This window comes from Aulostomus chinensis, chromosome 23 (genome assembly GCF_037954235.1).
Source record: "Aulostomus chinensis isolate RoL2024-O1b breed Wild chromosome 23, RoL_Achi_v1.0, whole genome shotgun sequence".
NCBI lineage: Eukaryota > Metazoa > Chordata > Actinopteri > Syngnathiformes > Aulostomidae > Aulostomus > Aulostomus chinensis.
In genome coordinates this window covers 1,851,725-1,873,846 of record NC_141342.1, presented here as the reverse complement: position 1 = coordinate 1,873,846, position 22,122 = coordinate 1,851,725, and the positions used below count along the sequence as shown (strand labels likewise).

At 40.4% G+C, this 22,122-nt stretch overlaps 1 protein-coding gene across 5 annotated transcripts in view; it reads right to left on the bottom strand.

The window, feature by feature from the left end:
• The window catches only part of rbfox3a (RNA binding fox-1 homolog 3a), a 661,616-nt gene extending 640,282 nt beyond the window's left edge, over positions 1–21,334 (bottom strand). For all 5 annotated transcript variants that reach the window (XM_086195774.1, XM_086195768.1, XM_086195772.1 and 2 more), the window contains exon 1: positions 21,185–21,334. The gene's annotated coding sequence lies outside the window, so the exon portion shown is untranslated. The remainder of the gene's footprint in view (positions 1–21,184) is intronic.
• Between the last annotated feature and the right edge of the window lie 788 nt (positions 21,335–22,122).

Sequence of the window (22,122 nt, the reverse complement as noted above, 5' to 3'; positions counted from 1 at the left end):
CTTCTCCTCACCTACAAAGGCTGCAATAGTCAGGCACCATCATATCTTATTGCCCCAGCAGAACACTGTGCTCTCAGAGTTCAGATTTATTGTGGTTTAGGGAGTCTCTGGGAGTCAATGGGAGGTGGAGCTTTTAGCTATCAGGCTCCTCTCTTGAGGAACCATCTTCTAGTTTGAGTCTGGGAGACAGACAGATGAGTAGGCTTCAAACTTTCCTTTTCGATAAAACTTAGAGTTAGTAAAGGGCTTGGCACTAGCTAGCCTCAAACTATTCCCTACTTGAGCTCTACATGAAAAGTATAACCTGACAAAACTTGTTATATTTGGCACTCCTTGAACAAATTGAACTGAAACATGACTTAAAGCAATATTAGGCAAGGACTGAGTTACACTTTGAGGACTTTAATCCAATGATCTAATGCACATCGTCTGAGTGGCTTTAGGGGTTTTCCAATTCATTCCAAAAATTTCACTGATGAATATTCTTGAAGAAAAATCCAGTGAAAGGTGCCAAGGTCATAAGTCTCTAATAAGTCTTTGGCCATAACCCAAATGTAACCTATCACAGTTTCATCTCTTATTCCCTTAGCCGGGTGTGCCTGCAACTCAGCATGTTGCTAGGTGGCCAATCCAGCACGTCTCAGAAACAAACAGATTCACTGATGAGGAAGCAATTTGTCTCTTACTTGTCTGTCAATAAAGTGAAATTCTTAACTCTATCTCCCCTGGAGAGCTTCATCTGTACTCTATGTTCCTCTGTCATGTAAAGTTAAAAACTAAAGTTTTAAATCATCCTATCCTGCTGGGCCTTGCTAGTAAATGTGTGGTTGTCTCTTTTAATGTGGAGACTCACTAATCACATGTGGAATATGGTAGTTGTGAAGTTTTGCATGTTTGTGCTGGTGTGTGTTCCCATGTGAGTAAGAAACTAAACTAACCAACTAAACGTGTCAGTGCAATTTCCTGTCTGAACAGATTTTGATATTTCAGTGCAGATGCTTTGTCTGTACAAAAGTATTTGATTTCTAGTTTACTGTGGTTTTGTCCCCAGACCTTTATCTGGAGCTATTCATTGACTTACTATGAGTGTGTGTAATTGTTTTGTTCTTTCACTGTCAGAGTTTATGACCCCCTTCCTCTCCCTGCAGGTGCCTATAAAGTAGCCTCACTTCAGTAGGTCAACAGCTTTAAAGCAGCCCATCATAGCCAGACTTGAGCTGGACAGACATGTCCATGCTGTTGAAAAAGCTCCTTCTGAAAAAGGATATGGAAATGGCTGGTAGTACTTTGACAATTGTGCTATATTCTTATTCCACATCATCATACTGCATATCTTGTGTGTCAGCTATAGGTAGGAATTGTGATAAAATATTTCAAGACATTCTGTGAGCAAAAACCTCTGGTTTGTTCTGTCTTGGTTTCCAAAATGTATTTCTACTTTCATGTCCTGTCATACCGTGCTGTAGCACACGTGTTTTCCCCCTCCTTTCCTTGTGTTTTTCTCCTAAGGGTAGGTCCTAGGCTCAGGCAGCAACAGTGGGAGACACATCTGGAATTTATCACTTCATCCCCACTCAGCTTAAATACACCAGGTTTCCTGTCATTCCTCGTCAGTTTGTTACAGGTAACTGAGGTAACTCACAAAAGGTCAACCTCTAGTTTCCCCTTGTGCTTCTTTGCGACCGATAATTGTTAACTTGTGCTCCAGAAGATGGCCAGCTCTCATCTAGCCGTTGCCTCCCCAGACCCGCTCCAGCCCGATTCGCCTTCCCTCACAGTCCTCCACCTGTTCATCTCCATTCATCTCCACACCTCACCTCCCCTGTCTTCTCTACTTTCTTCCTCAATGCCAGGATTCCCTCCTCGCCTCCCGCTCCCTGCCAAGCCTTTTCTCTTCCCATCCGCCTCCCTTGTCCCTATAGATACAATAAACTTGAGATCATTGTGCCGCTCTGAGTCTGTGTCCAAAACCTCATTCCACTCACCAGTTGTCACATGTCCAGCTGACATCAGTGCATCATAGATGTCTTTATACAGTCATCCGCTTCAGGCCAAAACATGGGATAACAGGTTTGTTTTCCACAGATTGCAATTTACAGTGTAATTTTTCACATTATCTTTAATATTGTTTAGTTTGGCCTCTTATTATTTGGTCTTTTCCTGTTACTTCTGGCAGGCCAAACAGGACCTTGCAGCATGCCAAATTTGGTCCACGGGCCCCACTTTGCGCAACCCTGAACTAGTGTCACGGGGATTCTTTTCAACAGGAATCGAATTTCATCTAACATTCATGGTCATTGTCGGGAAGCTGTACCTCTCCTCCTTAAAGGCTTGCTGATACATTTCGGTGTTGATAAAAGAACTGTAAGCATGGAGAGGGTGTAGCTGCACAGTCATTTGGCTGCTGCTTATTCGATTGAAGTAGAACGCTATCCTGTATAAGAGGGCTCTCTGTTTACTCAAACGCCTGTCAAAGCTAATGTGGTTCTGTGACTCATTCAAGCCGTCGCAAGCAGAATCAACAAGAAATGATTTAAATGTAATAGTCTCCGGAAAAGGTTAGACTGCAGTTATTGGACGTTTCTGGTGCAAGTCAGAGCCTATATTCTAAATCCCTGTCTAATTTTAACCTTTTTCATTTCTGGCGTAGCTAAGCAACCTGCCTCTGACCTTCAACTGAACCTAGAGATCGCTTAAATAATCTTCTACTTTTTTTTGTGTGTGTTTGCGTGGGCGCATGTGCGTGGTTGAAAAAAAAAATCATATGCATATTTCTCTCTTTCACTGCTTTGTGTCTCTCCCCCTCTCTGTTGGCTGACAGAGCCGGTATTGCCTCTGCTCCATTTCTCTGTGTAGAGAGTTGTTAACAACCTTGCACCTGACAGGGTGGCACACACAGACTCATACAAACACACACACAAACACACTGCATAAACAGGGTTGCTGCTGCTGCCAAATGCCATTTTACGCACCATAAACATTTGATAATTTCATTTATCTCCAGAACACACACAAACCAGACATCCACAACATGAAAATAAACACATACACCAGAGTCATGCTCATCCGTGCAAATATTACTTTTTTTCGTGCGACATGACCTTACACATATGGTCATATGGTTTCTTTGTCGCTATCTCACACACACTCACTCAACAGGGTTTTAAACTGGTGTAAGAATACATCTTAGTCACCTGTCATGCCACAGTGCTCAAGATGAGAAAAATCAAAAACCCAAAGCTGACAGCAAAATCGACCTACAGGTTGCCGTGATACTATTTTGACACACCACAGAGCACACACATTGACACAGAGCACAGACGGACTTCAGTTTTACTCGCACACATTTTACTTAGCCCTATATCTGGTACTCCACACTATCATGCAGAACTTGTGATTTTTTTCAATTTTTTTGTAAAATTGTGCAGAAACTACATGGTTAAGTATCACAAAGCATGGTGGAGGGGTGTACTGTAGCATGGGCCAAGAAAAAAAAAAAACACCTAAAATATTTCGCTGTCAACTGTACAGTCCTTCCAGTTTCATTTTCTCTAGCTCTGGCAACTTGTTTTATCTGATACAGACACAGAGATGCTTGAAAGTTTGTAAAACCTTTTTTTTTCAACATGACTATAGTCAGTTTTCCATCTTCTTTTTTTCATGATCAAATATTTAATCTTACACTCTGATCCACCCCATTGGAGCCAGGAGTTCTGCTAGTGTGTACACGCCACACCAGGGATCCCTGTGTGGATCCCCCCCCACACACACACATACACACATACACACACACCCATTGCACACACTGCAGATTTATTTAGTTTACACTAATATTTCTCCTGAAACATTTTTATGCTCAATAGGCTCAGTTTTTAATAAATCCAATATCCAGGTGGATCCATATTGAGGAACATCTGAAATGAAGTGGAGTTGGTGTCAATTGAGCTGAAAAATGTAAGAGCAGATTGTTTTGGGTTTATATTGAACTTAAAATTTAAATTTTCTGGCAGCTCAAAGCACGTAAAGTCTTGAATGTAACCTGAGGAACAGCAAGGATGTCAAGAAATGCCGTGAGCTTGGAGAGGATTTCAATTTATTATATTACACAAACAAGACTCTAGGAATTCTCTTGTAGCTCTCATCAGCATCGCCGTTAGCTAACTTTGATTAGCTTGGCAGTGCTACACTGCTACTGTTGAGCAGTTATGCCTTTGACATTTAAGAAAGCAGGTGGATTAACAGCTTTCACTTCAAACTTATTGTCAGTACACATGCGCTCACACACACACACACACACACACACACACACACAAACACACACACACAGTCCTTTTTGGACTTGTCTAACTAACAAACAATATAAGGCAACCTTTTCTAAAAGGTGTATACCTAAAAATATAACGAAAACAAATATAAACTTAAAGGAACATTATTTTTAACATTTTACTAAATATGAGTAACATATATTTAAAATACATATGTCTAACATAAGGTAAATAACATGTAAGTATTACATAAATAACAACTGATTGAAGTCACATGGTTCGCTGACATTACTGGGCTGCATAGCACAATATTTTAGTTGTATGCTTAAGTTACCATTTATAGTTCCTTGCTCGATAAAGAGTTAAATCATGTTAGTCCACCACAAATATGTGGGAAACCTTAATTTTACAGGAAAAACCTGGAGAAATTGTTACACAAAACAAATACAGATGGCTGTTGCTTATTTGAGAGGAAAAAATAATGTGAGTCATTTTCGATGGCCTTCAACTGGCCCATCCTTGTCGTGAGAACACACAAAGCTGAGGGTTTGTGGTTGAGGTTGCTTTGTTCATTAAAAATGTGATTAGGGATTAGCATTTAGATACAGTATGGGACATTTCCCGCGGGCTTCCTTAGGCGCAGCTCTGGCAGATTGAGGAGCTGCAAGCTAATGTGTCCTGACTGGACAACAGGGGTCTGCAGCTCCTACACAACAGCAGCTCCCCACATACATTCAACCCGGCTGATGGCAGCAGGAGTCAGGCAACTGAATGTTATACATTGTCAGGTTTGATATAGGCACAATGATTACAACATCTAACTATAGATAGATATTCAGGGCAGCATCAGCTTTGCTTTAGTTACCATCAAGAAATTCTGTCTGTAGAAATGTTCTCTACCCACTCTGGGGATTTCAGAATGCCAAATAGTTGCTCGGACAGTGAGGAGAACCACCATGAACAAACCCACACCCCATATATTCTTTAATGACACACCTACCAGAAATGATGCTCTGATGAAAAACCGGGGACATCATAAATGACTTCATAACGTGGAGAGAGCTTTTTAAATACATTAAATATGTATGTCCCGAGCAACGTTAGTTTTGCCGCAAATACAACAAACAGGAGTTTTCTTTTGTGACTGGAGCTAGGAAATCCCACAATGCCGGTGTTGTTGGCAGGGCAATAAATACTAGTACACAATTGCTGCACATCAAGTATAACCCTAAAGACTTTGGATTAATGCAGTCTTTTTGAAACTCTAGCAAAAAAAATCCTCTGAGAATATCCTCATTTCCTATGAGCATTTAGAGAAAGAAATTTTGCTGAATCTATTACTGAAATTGCCCAATACACTTTTTGATTTCCCATAAAACTGGCCCATGTGCTGTTCCATTAGAGCTGTGATAAGCATCCCAAAAATAACATATCTGCCCATGTCGATTGTAAATTATGGTCTACATATGATTTGTTTTTTTTTTCTCTAAGTGACAGTTTTTCTCACTTTAAAGTCGCACAAGTGCAAGGGTTTTTTTTATATTTTTTTCTGTTTTCCATCAAAATTAGTAAAAGCTAGATTCAACATCATATTGTGCAGACTTATAAAAACATTTTTCTTTAAAACATATCCCGACAGAAATCACCATTATCATTTTTTTCAATGAGAATGAGAATAATTATGTAAAAATTTACATTCCCCTGAATATCCCAAATCATTTTTGCAATCCCAATTTCACAGTTTGATTTTTTTCCCAAATCATGCAGCCTTAAGGGCGTTCCTTTCCAATGAAAACACATTTGCAAAAGCACAGTTACTGTCATATTAATTGCTGTTACAATGTACATTTAAGTAATAGAAGTTACATCGTATTACCAAGGAAAATAAAGAGGTGGTGTTTCTATTCTGGATTCAATAACACTAATAATGCTGCTCTGACATGAGAATAAACTATCCCAGGAGTATTTTTTGTCGCTGCACTGATATCGGATTAGATGGTGACACCACGGCAGAGTCAAACTTCACATTTGTGATATTACTTTCACTTTGTCAGGAATGAAAAGGACAGGAACATAATAAGAAGGTGCTATCTATGTCTGAAATCGAAAAACAGCTTAAGCAACTTGAAGAGACTCCTGGACAGCATCCATGCTAACACTAAACTAACCGAGAGAGATGTTGCTAGCAGGCAGAGGAGAGAAGTGAGCGTTTCATGTTCCCTGGATTGGCCAAGTGTCTGGAAGCCAGAGAATTGCAGAGGTTTGTAGCGAGTATGTTGCTGAATCTATGCAGCCACTGTAAGCAGCGAATTAGTAAGTTGACGTTGCCATGGTAACCAGGTTCATATGTAGGTCAGTGAGTCATAATAACGCTATGAACTGCAATGAATGAACTGTCATAAAAATTAAACATTACCTTCTTCAATTCGAGAGTGTAGTAGTCATATTCCTGTATATCCTGATTACAGTAAAGAAAGAGTTGTGTAACTTTCAAATGAAAGTGGCCATTATTTTTTTAATCATTGTACCCTAATCCAACTGCAAACACCTGCATTCATGCAGGTTTACCTGCTGGATAAATGTAATATAACATGTTTTTTGTTGCATATGGATGAGGAGTTGCTTGATGTTTTGTTTTGTTTTTGTTATGTTTTGTTTTGTTTGCATTTCATTTATCCATAATAAATGCAGTCTCTGCTCCAGAAGGAAGGAAACAGCACTGGAGCACAGTATCTCAAGCTTATATACAATCTTTGGTAGCTGCATTAAAAGCAGTATGGAGGTCAATGGCAGAGGTTTTGTCTTACTTGCTCCAGGTACATCTTGAACATGGAGCAGTTGGATTTATGGCAGATTAGACATGAATTTGTGGAGGTGATCAACTGAAGTGACAAAACACTCATTGCCTCCACATATATTGTTGATAGCAAAACCCTGATCACTTGTAAGTGCCCCTGGGATCAACAAATTACCGTGTTCACTCAAGTTTGTTGTTGCAAGCTATGGATTGATTTGACTATTTATTGGTTGTAGACAATAAACACCGATGGCTGCTACATGACTACAGAAGACATGTAGAATGCACTGTAGAATGCAGTAGAGTGATGCTAACCCAGGAGTGAATGCTGATTAACCCAGTGTCAGGTTACAGACAAAGCCAGGTTTTAGCAAGCGTTAACATGTTCTGTGCCAATGAGAATAGGGCTTTAGTTGTACAAATTTGGTAAGTTGTTGAAAGTACTCAAAAAACATAAATAATAAAACTAGAATTAACAAAACAGGTGGCACGGTGGTGCAGTGGTTAGCCTTGTCATCTCACAGCAAGAAGATTTCAGGTTCAGGCCCCGGCTAAAGAACGTGTTGGCCCTGCAATGGACAGGCGACCCGTCCATGGTGAACCCCGCTTCTCGCCCAAAGGCAGCTGGGATAGGCTCCAGCCCCCCTGCAACCCTGAACAGGATAACCGGTAGAAAATGGATGGATGGATGGATGGATGGACAATTAACAAAACAATTACAAGGGGTGTCCTGATTTCAATCCTGACATCAGGTATATTTTAACAGAGACTGCACCACCATGCCGCCCACAGAGACTCCAATTTGATAATTAACATGTACTTAAATGTATTTTGATTAGAAAATTTCAGTGGTGCAGTGGTCAGCACTGTCGCCTCACAGCAAGAAGGTTCTGGGTTTGAGCCCTGGCCCTTCTGGATGAAGTCTTTCTGTGTGGAGTTTTCATGTTCTCCCTGTGCCTGTGTGGGTTCCCTCTGGGGAACTCTGGCTTCCTCCCACAGTCCAAAGACATGCAAGAGGGGACCTGATTGGTAACTCTAAAGTTTAGACACACCTATGGTAAACTGACCGTAGGTGTGGCTGAGAGAGCGAATGGTTGTCTGTCTTTAGGTATTGGCCCGTCGGGGGACAGGTGATCTGTCCAGGGCGAACCCTGCCTCTCACCCAAAGGCTGCTGGGATGAGCTCATGTTTAACAAGCTCACTGATCCAAATACTGACCAAATAATTAACATTTCCTGACACAAATTTGCATCTCCCTGTCTCTGCATATGTAAATAAATAAATAAATACAGGAGTAAATAAGTGATTGAAATTCACCTCTAAGTAGTCAAAAGCTCTACACAAACTAACTGAGACAGAGACGATTAAACTGGGGATGATGCTTGAAATGGTTAACTGGACTTTATATAGCAGCAATATTACTACATTCCATCTCATGCACTCTGTTCTCTTGCCTTTTCTCTCTAGCTCTACCGCCACTACCCCCACCATCTTGCTGTTCTGCTTCTCTCTATGAGAGGGGTCAGCTGTCCTTTCCCATAGCTGTCAATTCTCCAGCCCTTTACAACAATCTAAAGACCCCCCCATACTCATTCCTCCACACACTCTGACTCTCACCGCCTCTCGCTTGGCTGTCAGATGCACCACGAGGGTGATTGGAGGTGGGTTGATGGATGGGAGGAGGAAAAAGAAAAGAGGAGGAGAATGAGGATGGAGATGGAGAAGGAAGAACAAGGCGAGAGAAACACATACCAGTTCAGCATTTATGGACAATGACAAACAAGGGCTAAACAAAAACCAACCATACCACAAAGGGATAGAATACATAAATTAGAGAAGAAGATAATATAAGAATGTGAATGATAGAGGTTTTTTTTTTGTCTCATGGTGTATTTTTAGAGGCCTTGTGCAATGGTTCGGCAACTTTCTCTGTCTCTGAGGATTTTAGGTCAGCACTTCATGTCAGAAGAGAAATGTCCTTGTTCCAAACTGTCACTGCAGCATACTACTTACTGGACCTGGAGGGCAAATGATTGGCAGGCAATGAGGCCAATCATTTAGAATTACAAGAGTACTGAAACAGCCCACTGATATGAGGTGAGGAGGATAAAGAGCCACTGAAACCACCAATCATTTCATTTCATTCATTAGTGCCTCATTCTGAGGATTCAGCATGTTAAGGGGGTTCAAGTTCAACTAGCTACGGTGACATTATAAACCTGTCACCTCTAATTTCTAAACTCAAGTCTGAATTGAATCACATGTGTCATATTAAGCAAATTAGCCTTTTCATATGTATTATTTACAAGTTGTGACACAGTTCTCCACTGCCCACATCCTGGGTTTCTTAAGCACATTTTCAGCAAACTATCAGTTGCAAAAACGGAAACGAACAATGGGTATGTTTTCGCTGACTGGTTTGGAGAGAATAAAATAGTACTAATAGCAGAAGATGACGGTAAAGGGCAGTAACAGAGTCGGAAAAGAGATGTCTTGGCATAGTTTTGCTGAATTACTTTTGCTGGGACAAGCTAATTGTTCTTATGTACCGACTAGTGTTCGACATGTTGTAGGTTGTCTAGAGATGAGCATGAAGTTTGGGAATATCCTGTGGAAACAGCTGGTCAGTCACCTGTGTTAAAGGTGTGCCACATCAGAACTTACCGTGATGCACATTTATTCAGCATAATACAAATAAAGACAAAACACACTCCCATTTATTTATTTTTTGACAACTTTTTGAAAAAAAAATTGCTTCCAGTTCCCATCTACATTTTCTCATGCACTACTTTAAAATATCCATCGAAATGGATCTGGTCCATTTGCACCATCCTTGTGAAATGGGGGTCAGAAAGAGTCTGAGCAAGCATTGACAGCATAGGTATGCTAGTGGTATAAGCATAAATTATTTTAAAATGGCTTATTCAAAGATAGCCAATTATGTTCCGTGTGATTCCTTTAACATGTGGCAGACACTTATCTTGTATGACTTACTCCTAAAGAACACTCAAGCTTCAGGAGAGCCTGTAAACTCTAAATATTAAATGTGCACTAAAGAAGTGCACACATGCCGGTTAGGGATGCTAAGATGTTAGAGGACGGGCCCTTGGAAGCACTTTCAAGATATTCTTAAAGATAAAGCACCTCTGTAATTGCATCTGGTGTTTTTAAGGTTGTTTATTTTTTCTTTTCTCCTTTTTTTCCCCCCAAAATAGGCATTTTGGAGCATTGATTAGTCAATGCACCAAAATCCAAAATAGTTGGCTATCAAGAATTTATACTATTATGAATTATTAATTCATCCAATTAATGACTTTTCTTTTTTTATTTTGTCTGTTTGTTTTGGTTTTTGTTTGGAACATCTATCTATCTATAAGACATTTAGAAGAAAAATATACAAATAGACTAATATGCCTGATTATTATCTCTTAAATACTAATATAACAATGCCGGTGTTATACAAACTGCTGTCATGTTATTTTCTTCCACTTCCCCATCAGCCAATGTAGAATATAAATGGTGTCACTTATGCATGGAGTTGGCACCATAGGAAGGGGTTAGCTATCCTTTCCCATTAAAAGAGAACTTGCTAGCTACAGAGTCAGCTGAGAAAAACTATGGAATTTGAGCCCTGGAAGAGGATGGACCTTGGAGCTTGGCTAAGTACCAGTATGCTTTGAGAATCCTTCTTGCCCCAGTAGCAGTAATAGGCAGAGGTGTTTTCCTCACAATGGAGAAGAGATCAATCTGCCTTTTTCAAGCAGGCTTACCTATGCTGTGTCCCAAATCGTATACCTCTGTACTAAACACTTAATATTTTGTGTGCACAAGTGCGTGGGGTGTGTTCACACTGAGAAGTATGTGAAAATGCAGTGAACAACTGAGGTGCACACAAAACCATCCATAAAATGGAGTGTGGAACAATGGACACCATCCATTCTCTGCCAATACTATATCGGTGATGCGGCAGAAGCTATATCACATTCTTCTCAACTTCTGCAATGGCTGCAAAGGATAATAGTGACCTGGCTAGGGTAAATGTCTCCGTGTTGTACAGATGCAAGGAAGCCACCGTCAAGGTCTGTAATGATTGTGTACCATTAGAGTGCCAGCGAATGTTAGTATCTGCTAGCTAGCTTACATTGTCCTAGTTATGATGGACCATTTAAATGAAGTATTTAACACTGTGGTATGTGATTGGTTTGTGGGTTTTTTTGTGATAGTCGTCTAAAGTCTGTTTTCAATTCGCAGTTAAATAAAGCAAAAGAAGAAAAAAAAAGGATGTAAAAACCATGGCAATGCACTGCACGATTTGGGACAACACTACCTTGGCCAAGATTAGTGCACTCCACTGTAAGTGTAGTACACTGAAGTGTACTGTATTTAAGAATCCTAATGGAGGAAATTTGGAGCATAGCTCTGGTTTTAAAACACATGCCTGTACATGGTGCAGTGGGAAAAGGTATAGAGGAATTATTCATGAGTAAGATCAGTGAAGAGGCAAAAACATAGCAGGTCTATGGCAAGACATGTTCCCCTCTGATTTTAAAGACTGATGCCCACTGACACCCTTCTTAAACACTGGTAAGGTTGACTAGTACCCAGCGATGAAGCCTCTTGTTACCTAATAGACAAATATTTGAGAAAAGAAACAATAACGTAGCATCTCCCTGATGTCACCTGTACTCTAAAGCAATGCACAGCTTATGTCTCTAAAATGACCTTTCTTAAATATTCTGCTGAAAACAACACCAAATATCATTGCGAATGTTCCTGAATAGTTGACATTTTGGAGATACAAGCTTTTCAGTCAGACAGTGCCAACTCTTTCTGTCTCTTTCTTTCTCTCTCTCTCTCTCTCTCTCTCTCTCTCTCTCTCTCTCTCCCTCTCTCTCTCTCTGGTAGCAGTGTCACTCTGCCTGGCTCGCCCTAAGCCCTATGCCTGGATCTCTCTTTCCTACAGACCAGATCCCACCCACCCCCACTGCCTGGTGCCAACCCTTTTTCACCAGCTAATACCACTTCACCCTTTTTTACCCTCCTCCTCCCACCCCGGGGACTTGCATTCAATCGCGCTATCTTCCTGCAGCAGGCCTGTCAAATACCCCGCCATCGAGCGAGGCAAATCGGCCTGGAAACAGGGGGATGCGCGTGAGCATGGTGAGAGAGGGAGAGAGAGACAGCAATGGACGGAAATAAGGGGGATGGAGTGAATGTGATGGTTGAGGGTGAGGGCAAAAAAGGAAGGGATGTGCAAAAACTAACAGAGGGAGAAGGACAACACTGAGAACAAAGTGGAGGATTCAAAGGAAAAAAGACCACAGGTTTGATGAACGAGTGAAGAAAATAGAGGAAGAGCTTGAAACTAGAGAGGATGCCAATGAAAGACAAAAACATGACAAACGATGAGAATTTACATATCAAGCACCCAAGAAGGATCAGGCCTTCCCTCCCTCCACTGCCTTGTCATCCTGCCCGGTTTGGGTGAATATAAGCTGTCTATTGTATGTCTGACTCTCTGTCTGAACCACCAAAGCAGCCTCTCCCCATGCCCCCAAAAATATCCTCACATCCTCGTCAACATAGAACCTGCTTCAGGCGACACAACAATGTAATGCCATTTTAGTCACAAATAATGGATGTGGAATAGGCTGAAAACAAAAAAATAATATTGTGTGACTTAACTGCCGAGTAGCTCGGATGTAAAGGTTAAAGAGGAAAATGTCTACTTGTGCTGACACTCACTCTTCTATTTTATTGAAATCTCCAACAGAACCCATCACAAATATCTCCAAAACAATTTCAGGAACACCTCGGTGGCAGTGATGGATTTTTATCCTACGTCAACAGTAACTGAATTAACCCCAAATATTGATATCCTATGTAGTAGATTCAAGATTGTGGCCCATTCCTGGACTGCACCATCGACTAAAACACAGTGTCAGTTGAAATGTCTGCCATGTGTGCTTGCCGTTACCCCGCCCTTTGACCACCAAAATCTTTTCAGTTCATTTCTGAATCATGGTTTACACTTGAGAAAGTCCCTCAAGGACTTCCAGCGATGAGGTATAAATGAATAAAGGGTGATATAGAAAAGTCTAAAACATAACCCTACCTGCCAACCGTGGAAAAATATGCTCCTGAAGGCGGCTGCTGCAGCAGAACCAGTCACAGAGGTGCTAACATACGCATGCGTATTTTAGATTTGTTTGAGGTCGCGTATAAGTAAGACCAGCATGAAGGCTGAGTTCAAATATTGTCACCTTCTTAATATAATAGCCTTCGTCATTTTTGCCTTTTTTTTTTTTTGCTTAAATCAACTCCTTATGATGTTTTGTTTCCAGTTTTTTGTTTTCTGAAAAACTTGGGAAAAAAATGACTTAGGTGATTATTTGAAGAAAGCGACAACATGGGTGTTTGACCCAGAGAATTGAGGACTAACTCGAGATGGCTACCAATTATTCTATTTCTTATCTATTCTTCAATGTGAGGATAAATGTCTTTTTTCAAATTGCATCTCCATTGTATGATAATTGTTGAGGACACTAGATAGTGCAGGAGGGTGAATAAAATTGTATGGTAATATTTTGCTGTAACGATATGAACGGTGAAATGACAATAAAATAAGACTATGAAAAAATCTTTGGTCACATCATCAACAGACAATTCAAAAACCATTCTGCCCGTTGTCAAATATGAAACAAAAGTTAAGTTGACTAAAATATTATAAGGAGAATTTATTCTAGAACTGACATCCCAATGTGAATGCCAAAATTTTTTTTTTCATTGTAACTCCATGAAAAACATGTGGTCATATTAAAAGAATACATTTCTTTTCAGAAATGTTTTAAAAAGATAAAAAAAATAAATAAATAGATATTGAATTTTGAAAAAAACTTTGTGTTCTGGCAAAATTAACACACATACCAATAGAACAAATGAGTCTGCCCCTTGGTATCGTCAAGATTCTAGAAGCATCCAGCAAAAACAAATTCAAAAAGAAAATGGACCTTGAAACTTCATAGTGCAGCACAGCATTCAGATTTGAGCAAACCCAGCATGGTAGATATAATAATGATAGATAGATCATTATTTCTTTGTCTCTGCCCTTTTTTAAACCATTTTCATTAAGGGACTTCCCTGATGGTTCTGTGAAAGAAACTATCTGGAATCTCAGGTTACTTGTCATATCTTAGATGAACAGTTGTCCATCCGTCCATTTTCTATACCACTTATCTGTTGAAGGTCACGGGGGGGGGGGGGGGGCTGGAGCCTATCCCAGCTGACTTTGGGTGAGAGGCGGGGTTCACCTGGATGGGTCGCCAGTCCGTCGCAGGGCCATCAGGGGCAATTAGGTGCTCAGTATCTTGCTCAAGGACACTTGGACATGGTCACCGGGGGAAGTGAGGATCGAACCAGCGACCCTTTGGTTGCTAGACTGCCACTCTACAGTACCTCTGAGCCATGCCGCCTCTCATAAACAATCGTCTTTATGCTTATTCCATTTCTCAACTCATGCAGTTCCACATTTTATTTATCTGCGCCGTTCCTTCTTAAATAAACTAAATGTGTAGAGTCCCTAACCAAACAGCTATCCCTTTCTCTCCAGCTTACTAAGTGCTTTAAAAAATTCTTTGCCTTACATCACCAGACCTAATGATTGATTGTCATTTTCTCACAACCTTCCTCCTCCCTCGCTGCACCATCCTGCTCAGGTATCTGTTACAAAAGAGCCTTAAGGTAAAATATTTAGCAAGCTAGAGTCACAAAGTCATACATCTTTGCCCTCCAGCTGCAGTGACACAGAGAAAACTTCGGACTATTGGGCTGATATGCATGAGTGTTCATGCAAGCAAGAGGGCAATAGTTTGTGGGGTAGAATAGGTGGGCAAAGGGTCCACTACACTGCAGAGGCCCAAACCTCCATGGACTTTGATTTCAAGGATGAGAGTTTGAATGGGAATGTCAATGGGAAATACAGCACTAACTTTAAATGGATGGTGAGAGCAAAGGGAGTAAATGTGGGTGTGAGAGGGGTTTTGATGTGTGGTCTGCAGCAGCCACAGATTTATAGGTGTGTGTCCGAGCTGCCATGTGCAGATATAAATAAGGCTGAGGGGAGAAAGCTTGCCATTGAACATAATTAAGTGGATCCTTTAGAGTGCCATTCATCTCTCTCTTACTTACTTTATGTAGCTTTGACTGTGCATGCATGTTGTAACGGTGCACACAGACAAACATTTAAAAATAGAGCAAAATGTGAGGCAGCTTAATGAGAACGTGTGTGGCGGTGAGCCAAACATCCCTTATCAGGACGTCCGTGTGTCTCCCTCGCACACGCACGCAATTCACTCAGTACATTTTCCTTTCATCTTCACACATATTTAGACTTACTGTGGACCCAGAAGAATGATGTGTAGCTGGAGAATCACACAAACGACTATTGTAAAATTGATTTGTGTCCATTTGTCAACCTAACATTTCTGTACAAAATAATGATTTGACCTTTTTCATATTCTGTTCTCCTTCTCCGTTTCTTTAACACCGCTGGATTCTAGCGTCACTCAAGCATACCAGTATATTCAGCAGGAAAAAAAAGTTTTTAAGAGTTGAACTTGCTGAGCTATTCCAATGTCCTTGAAATCGGCCTCATTTGATCCGTGTTTCAATCTCCTGTTTCGGGCTCCGCTCTTTTTTTTTCCAACAATTTTGATTGCAAACTTACTCATAATAAGTGAAAAGAGTATAACTGGACTTGTGCTTCTTCTTAAACTCTGAAAGGACAGACACAATAATGAGGCATGAGTTGCCAACAGTAAAACAAGAGATAGACTGATTCCACGGGGACATATATATATATATATATATATATATATATATATATATATATATATATATATATATATATATATATATATATATATATAATTAACATGGTGAAATTTCAATGGAAACAGGCTTAGTTTAAATGCTGCAGTGGTATGCAGAGCAATGTTTGGTTAAGGTGTCCTACATATAAATACTGTATGGACCATTTTTAATTTGTATAGAGGTTTATACTAACACTGACACCAATCTGTCAAACAACTAAGTAGTTAATGATACATTTATATCGAATGCCTGTTGCTCTACACAATCAACCTTAATGTAGACAAAACCAGGTTGGATTCTAAACAGCACTTAAAGATGAAAAGAGAAGATTCCAACCTCAAATGTATTCATAACTCTATTCAAAAGTATTTAATGGATACGGAAATTATAATTTCAGTGTTAAATATTTAACTTGTTAAATCGATATTAAAATCTGCTCTAAATATTCAATCCTCAATGTTGTGTGAACAATAAGGACAAACTACCAGAAACAACCCAAACGGGTAACTCACCATAAAACCTAAGCGAAATCTCTTGAGCATGTCCCTCAAAGCTGAAGTATTCATTCTGACGAATCTGCCTCACTCCAGTGTAATTTGCCATGATATTGCTTGGTTTTTTAATGAGCCCTGTCCCATAGACAAGGTTGAGAACCCCTGACCTAAGCATTGGTAAGAAAGAGTACTAAGGCTACATTTGCTTTGTTTCATTTTTTTTAAGTAACCAGTAAAGTATTAGTTTTGGAATAATGTATCCAGGTATTAAATTGTTGTTTTTAAATGAATTTAAAAAATATCCCTGGTAAATACATAATGTTCCTCCTTCTCTCCTTCTTGAAGGGACCTATACTAAGGTCAGTGGCATTGCTCAGATAATGAGATGGACTAGATACCCATTACCTGGGCATGGGAAATGTACTGCACCTTGATACAGTGTGGAGCGCTTGATGCTACTCAAACAAATAAGACTTGTGCTTGGGCCCGATACAGATCCCCGAGTGTGAGTGCGCTCGGAATGAAAACATGGATTCTTACTGAACAGTGGGACTTTTTTTTTTAACCCCTGTTAAATTACAGTATTCCATAGATATTCCTCTCTGCAGTCACCTGCAAGTATGCACATCGTCTTTCGAAACAAAAGGGAATAAAGCCAAGAGTGGAAAGCAAAGAATGTGAGCTCTCCTTCCAAAAGTTATTTCCAGTAAACCTATTTAAAATAATCTTGAATCTTGACTTGTGAAAGTGACCCATTGTGAAATATTTCTAAGTTCCATGCCCAGTGTTCTCAACTCTTTTACACATGATAAAGATTGGGATGAAAGCTTTTAGAAATGTAAACACTGCAGATTTTTTCAATCGATGAAATCTGTAATAATAATATAAAGGAATTGAATGAAAAACCTCTCATTGTCTATGCTAAAGTCCAGTTGGTCCACATGGATTTCAAGGGATGGAAAATTGCAGTGATTTGTTTGTCATCCTCCCATCGTGCCCAACAATGGCAACAGCAACTGAAAGCACCGGCAAAGTAAGCGGAACCGGAGAATAGAGGTGCTGAGAAAAATTTGGGGAGACTGTTTACTGTGATTCACAGAACACCTGTTTCTGAACAACTCTGGCCGCTTGCTACAAAACCTCTCGGAATGCATATTAACGATTCACGGCTCTGTTAAAGCCCTTGTTCACATGCAAATCCCGCTCTCGCTCCCTCTCTAAAGCTTCCATCGCTGCATTTTTTGCACACACATACACACACACACACACACACACGTTCACGGAGACTTGTCACTGTTCAACATGACTGTCTCCCTCTCTCTCTCTCTCTCTCTCACTGTGTCATCTTTTTCTCTATCCATCTTTATTCTTGTGTAGAGGGGGGATTAGGCCTCAGGAGAATTCTATGCTGTCAGTGCAGCACCCACAAACACACACACACACACACACACACACACACACACATACACGCACGCACGCACACACAATATGACACTGTAGTGCATTCACTTTTAAACCAACAAAAGATGCTCACCAAAAAAACAGCTTGTAGGTGCAACAAGCTACACAAGCGATACAGTTCAGTGTGGGCTCGGATAACAACTCTGTTGAAAGGGATTAGGAGGTGTGTGAAATATTGGAGCAATCCCACAAAAAAAGATGCAGAGGATGTTTTTTAAGAGACTTCCAAATGGTGTGGGTTTGTATGCATGAGGGGAGCTGCTTTCGGTGAGGAAACCTTTTGAGTGGCGTCTGACTGTGACAGTCAGGAAAGTGTGTGATGAATTACGGGAGCAGTTGAAGGGTAAAGTGCAATGCTCTCTAATGAAAATGAATGTTTATGAGAAAAAGAAAGCTGTACATGGAATATGTCAATCTGAATGAGATGTTATTGTTAAAATGACTGGGTGATGAGGACCAGGTTTATTTTACATTCAGAGCAGACAGATACGTTTTTGTTTTGTTTTTTTCATTTAGCATCAAACATTATTTAATAGTACTTTTTTTTTCCTTTGCCTATTCTTGATATTTCAAACAAGCTCCAGAAAGAAAAAAATATGCACAGTTGCTGCAGGGATGTATATTAGGAGAGAATGGCTCCAGTACTGATGACAGATAGTTAGACACTGGGTCAAATAGTTGGAGTATCTCTGACGATGTGGCTGATGTTCTATTATGATGTTTCATCAATGAGGTGAATGGGGAGCTGAATCATTGTAAGTACTGCAACAGGAGAGAATAATGAGCCAGAGATTGCTAACTGGCTAATGTGGCTAAAGGAAATACCACAAATGCTGTTATCCAGCTGGAGTGACCAGAATCACTTGCAATGGGGGGGGGCTTTTGACATCAACAAATCACGGCGCAATGCTGTTAAGGTAGTTTCATATGGCGTTCCGGTGTTCACGATCATGAAATGATGACCTTTGTTCCTGCTGCTGAAACTTGATCATAGCGTATGTATCTCAGAGCATTATTGGAAAGGAGACTGAGTGAAATATACGTCCACTGTGAGCAACAGGGTGCTCGCCTTGATGCTTTCTCTGCTGCTGCAGGGGAAATTTCAGGTCTGCTCTAAAATTCTACCTACATGTGAAATGTAGTTGTACTGTAATGATACATTCATACCTTTTAAGTACTGCGTATTTAATACAGCCTCTTAAGCTTCCTCATGATATCATGACCATATTGATAATGATATGGTTTACATAATTCATAATATAATTACTATATAGGTCAATTACATTGTGAACAACAATATCATCATAATCACGCACAAAGTTCATTGGTAACTTGCATCGCACATTTTTGTAAAAAACCATAGCAGTTTAGTACACATACACACACACACACACACACACACGCACACACATACACACGAGTTACTTACTAAGAGTAAAACGATTTATATAGTCATCTTCTTATTTATAAATTTATTTAAGTACCTGCTCAACTCCCACATATACCTTCAGTTTTTCAATTGCTAGTCGACTTTCTCTCAGTGTTTTTTTTTTTTGCTTTCTATTTGTTTGCCTTAATTCTTGCCCTCCTTTTGATTTTATTGTCTTTGCAAGTCAATAAGCCCTCATTAAAATCCCTGACTTTTCTGCACACTCGTCCTTGTAATTTGCTTGCACATTTCATCATAGTTCAGACGACAGGATAGAAATTCAACAATGAATATAAGAGGTAATTCAAACTCTACCATCCATATGTACACTGGGTATGCACCAAGGAGCTGGCATATTTAAAATTTCTGCAGTAATTTTGAAGTCATTATTATTGATCTGTCACTATCAGTCTAAATACAGCCATCAGATGAGAACTGAACTAGAATCACACAAAAAAATAAAATTTGACTCTCATGGAGACAGGACTGTTCTGACATGTCCTTACTCATCTTAAAATTCTAACCACCTTCCTTCTAGATAAAGGAACCCTCCCTCTAAAATAAAGTCTCGCAGCTCTGCCTCCTCCCGGCGCATCAGGAAACACTGCTTGCGCTTCACGCTGAGAAGCCTCTTTGATGTAGACACACCCTGCCCAAGTGTCACCCGCTAAATCCTTATTGTGAGAGTAAATCCCAACAAAGGCCACCAATGACCTCTATGACACTTTCACACATGCACACACATTTAGGAAACCAATACGTTTGGGCTGATTTTGTCCCTGTGACTGAAAACACATGAGTTTCAAAGAAATTGTCTTATTTTTTCTTTTTCTGAGGAATTGTATAACTTCATGACAGTCCACTCATTTGAAACTTATTATGAAACGCTGGAAAAATCGAGTTTGTAATATGTAACGACTGACATATCCCAGGTGCCAATTAAAAAATATTGGTAGTAGAAATAAAAGGAAGAAATGAAACTCTTGAAACTTTACAGTTTTGCTGCGGCAATTCAGTGCACCTGATTATACACACTGTGGTGTCTGGCGCAGGAAAAAAAAGAGTCTTTCAAGAAATAATTAGTTTAAGGGAGGAGAGGGGAAAGAAAGGGTGGCAGTAGTTATCAAAATCCCCCTTTAGCTTCTTCTCGCCACTTCTCCTTGCTCTCCAAACAGCCTTTGGGATATATTCCTGTTCCCCCCTCTAACGCTCCCTGAGAGAAGTGGAAACATTAAAATGAACAACTCTTAACTTAGTGTGGAGAGACTCTTTCAGCGGCTGATTTCAGCCTTTCTCGAATTTTGGTAGTGCGTGTGGGGGAGTGGAGATTGGTTTCTAATGCAGCACTGGGAAAATGTTTCAGTTTAGAATATAGTTGGGAAGCAAAATGCCAGAATTGTCATGATATGATGAGAGAAAAAGAAAAGATGAGAAATGAAGGATGAGAGCAGGAAGGACAAAAAAGTAAGGTACACCTGACAATGAAATTGTCCTGTCAGCAGTGTGTACCTCATCCAACGTGAAAGGTTTGCTTACAAGTGGTGGACCGCATGTCAGCAGTCTGCACAAACATCGCAAACAGAAACGAAAGTACTGTGTGATCTTGGTAAAAGCCTGCAAGTGTGGAGAACAAAATGCCAATAATAAAATCTATGAAAGACACATAAACACACATAGTGGTTTTCAAAACTGCGGAACAAAATGTGACTCAAGCCAACAGTTTTAAAGTAGCCATGTACACTTCCTGTGCATGTCTACAGTAGCCTTGCCGTCTGCTCTGTACAGTATCCAGATCAGTTAGTTGGGAAACAGCTCCCTCAATAGTGAGTGGATGGAGGAAAGCGTGTAAATACAGTAGAGTACTCACGATGCTCAGGAGTGGTGCCTTCTCTCCGTCCGCTCAGTCCTGCCTCTATGGATGTCTCTCTCTCTTCCTTCTATCTGTCTCGTTCTCTCTGTTTTCACTATGATCGCTGCGCTCACACAAACACACACTCCGCTCTGTTATGCCGCTCTGACGAACAAGCGCTCCAAGCAAGACTGAGACGGAGAGAGAGGGAGAGAGAGAGAGAGAGAGAGAGAGAGAAGGGGGACATTGAAGAAGGAGGGTGAGCTTTGTGTGTGTATGTGTGCATGAATGTGAAGGGATGCGTTCGGTATGGGTTGAGCTAGCAACTACAGCAGGGGAGCTCTGATGCACTGAGCAAAGCCAGCAAGTGAGTGGATGGAAACACATACACTGCACTGCTCAGTACATCCCATCGTAGAACTGCACGTTCTTATGATGCATCAATTAATGTCAAAGCAAACACTCACACCTGAGAGTCAGAGGAGGGATGCTGACGGAGGATTACACACACACACACACACACACACACACACACACACACACACAAAGCATCATCTTGCTGTGTCCTGTCCCTCCCCTATCTGTTTAACTTTCTGTTAAACTCTCTTTTTATTACAAATGGAGACCTTTTCTGGAATGAATACTTCCCTTGTCAGGACCCCAAGTCCTCATAAGGACTGGAGACTGGTCTGATCGTAAGACATAATTTGGTCCTGGTTGAGTTTAAATGATGAATTGGTTATGGGGTTATGGGTTTGGCTGTCCAGTATGAGCGAAGCCAATGTACTGTACTAGCAGAGATAGTAGGAAAATCCTTGACAGAAACACAGGTGTGTGTGTGGGGGGGGGGGGGGGTTCTTGTACTTGCTACATATTGAGGACTAGTATTCGTATATAACCAACAGAGTGAGGACAGTCTTGGAAAGTGAGGACATTTTAGCCGGTCCTCACATCTT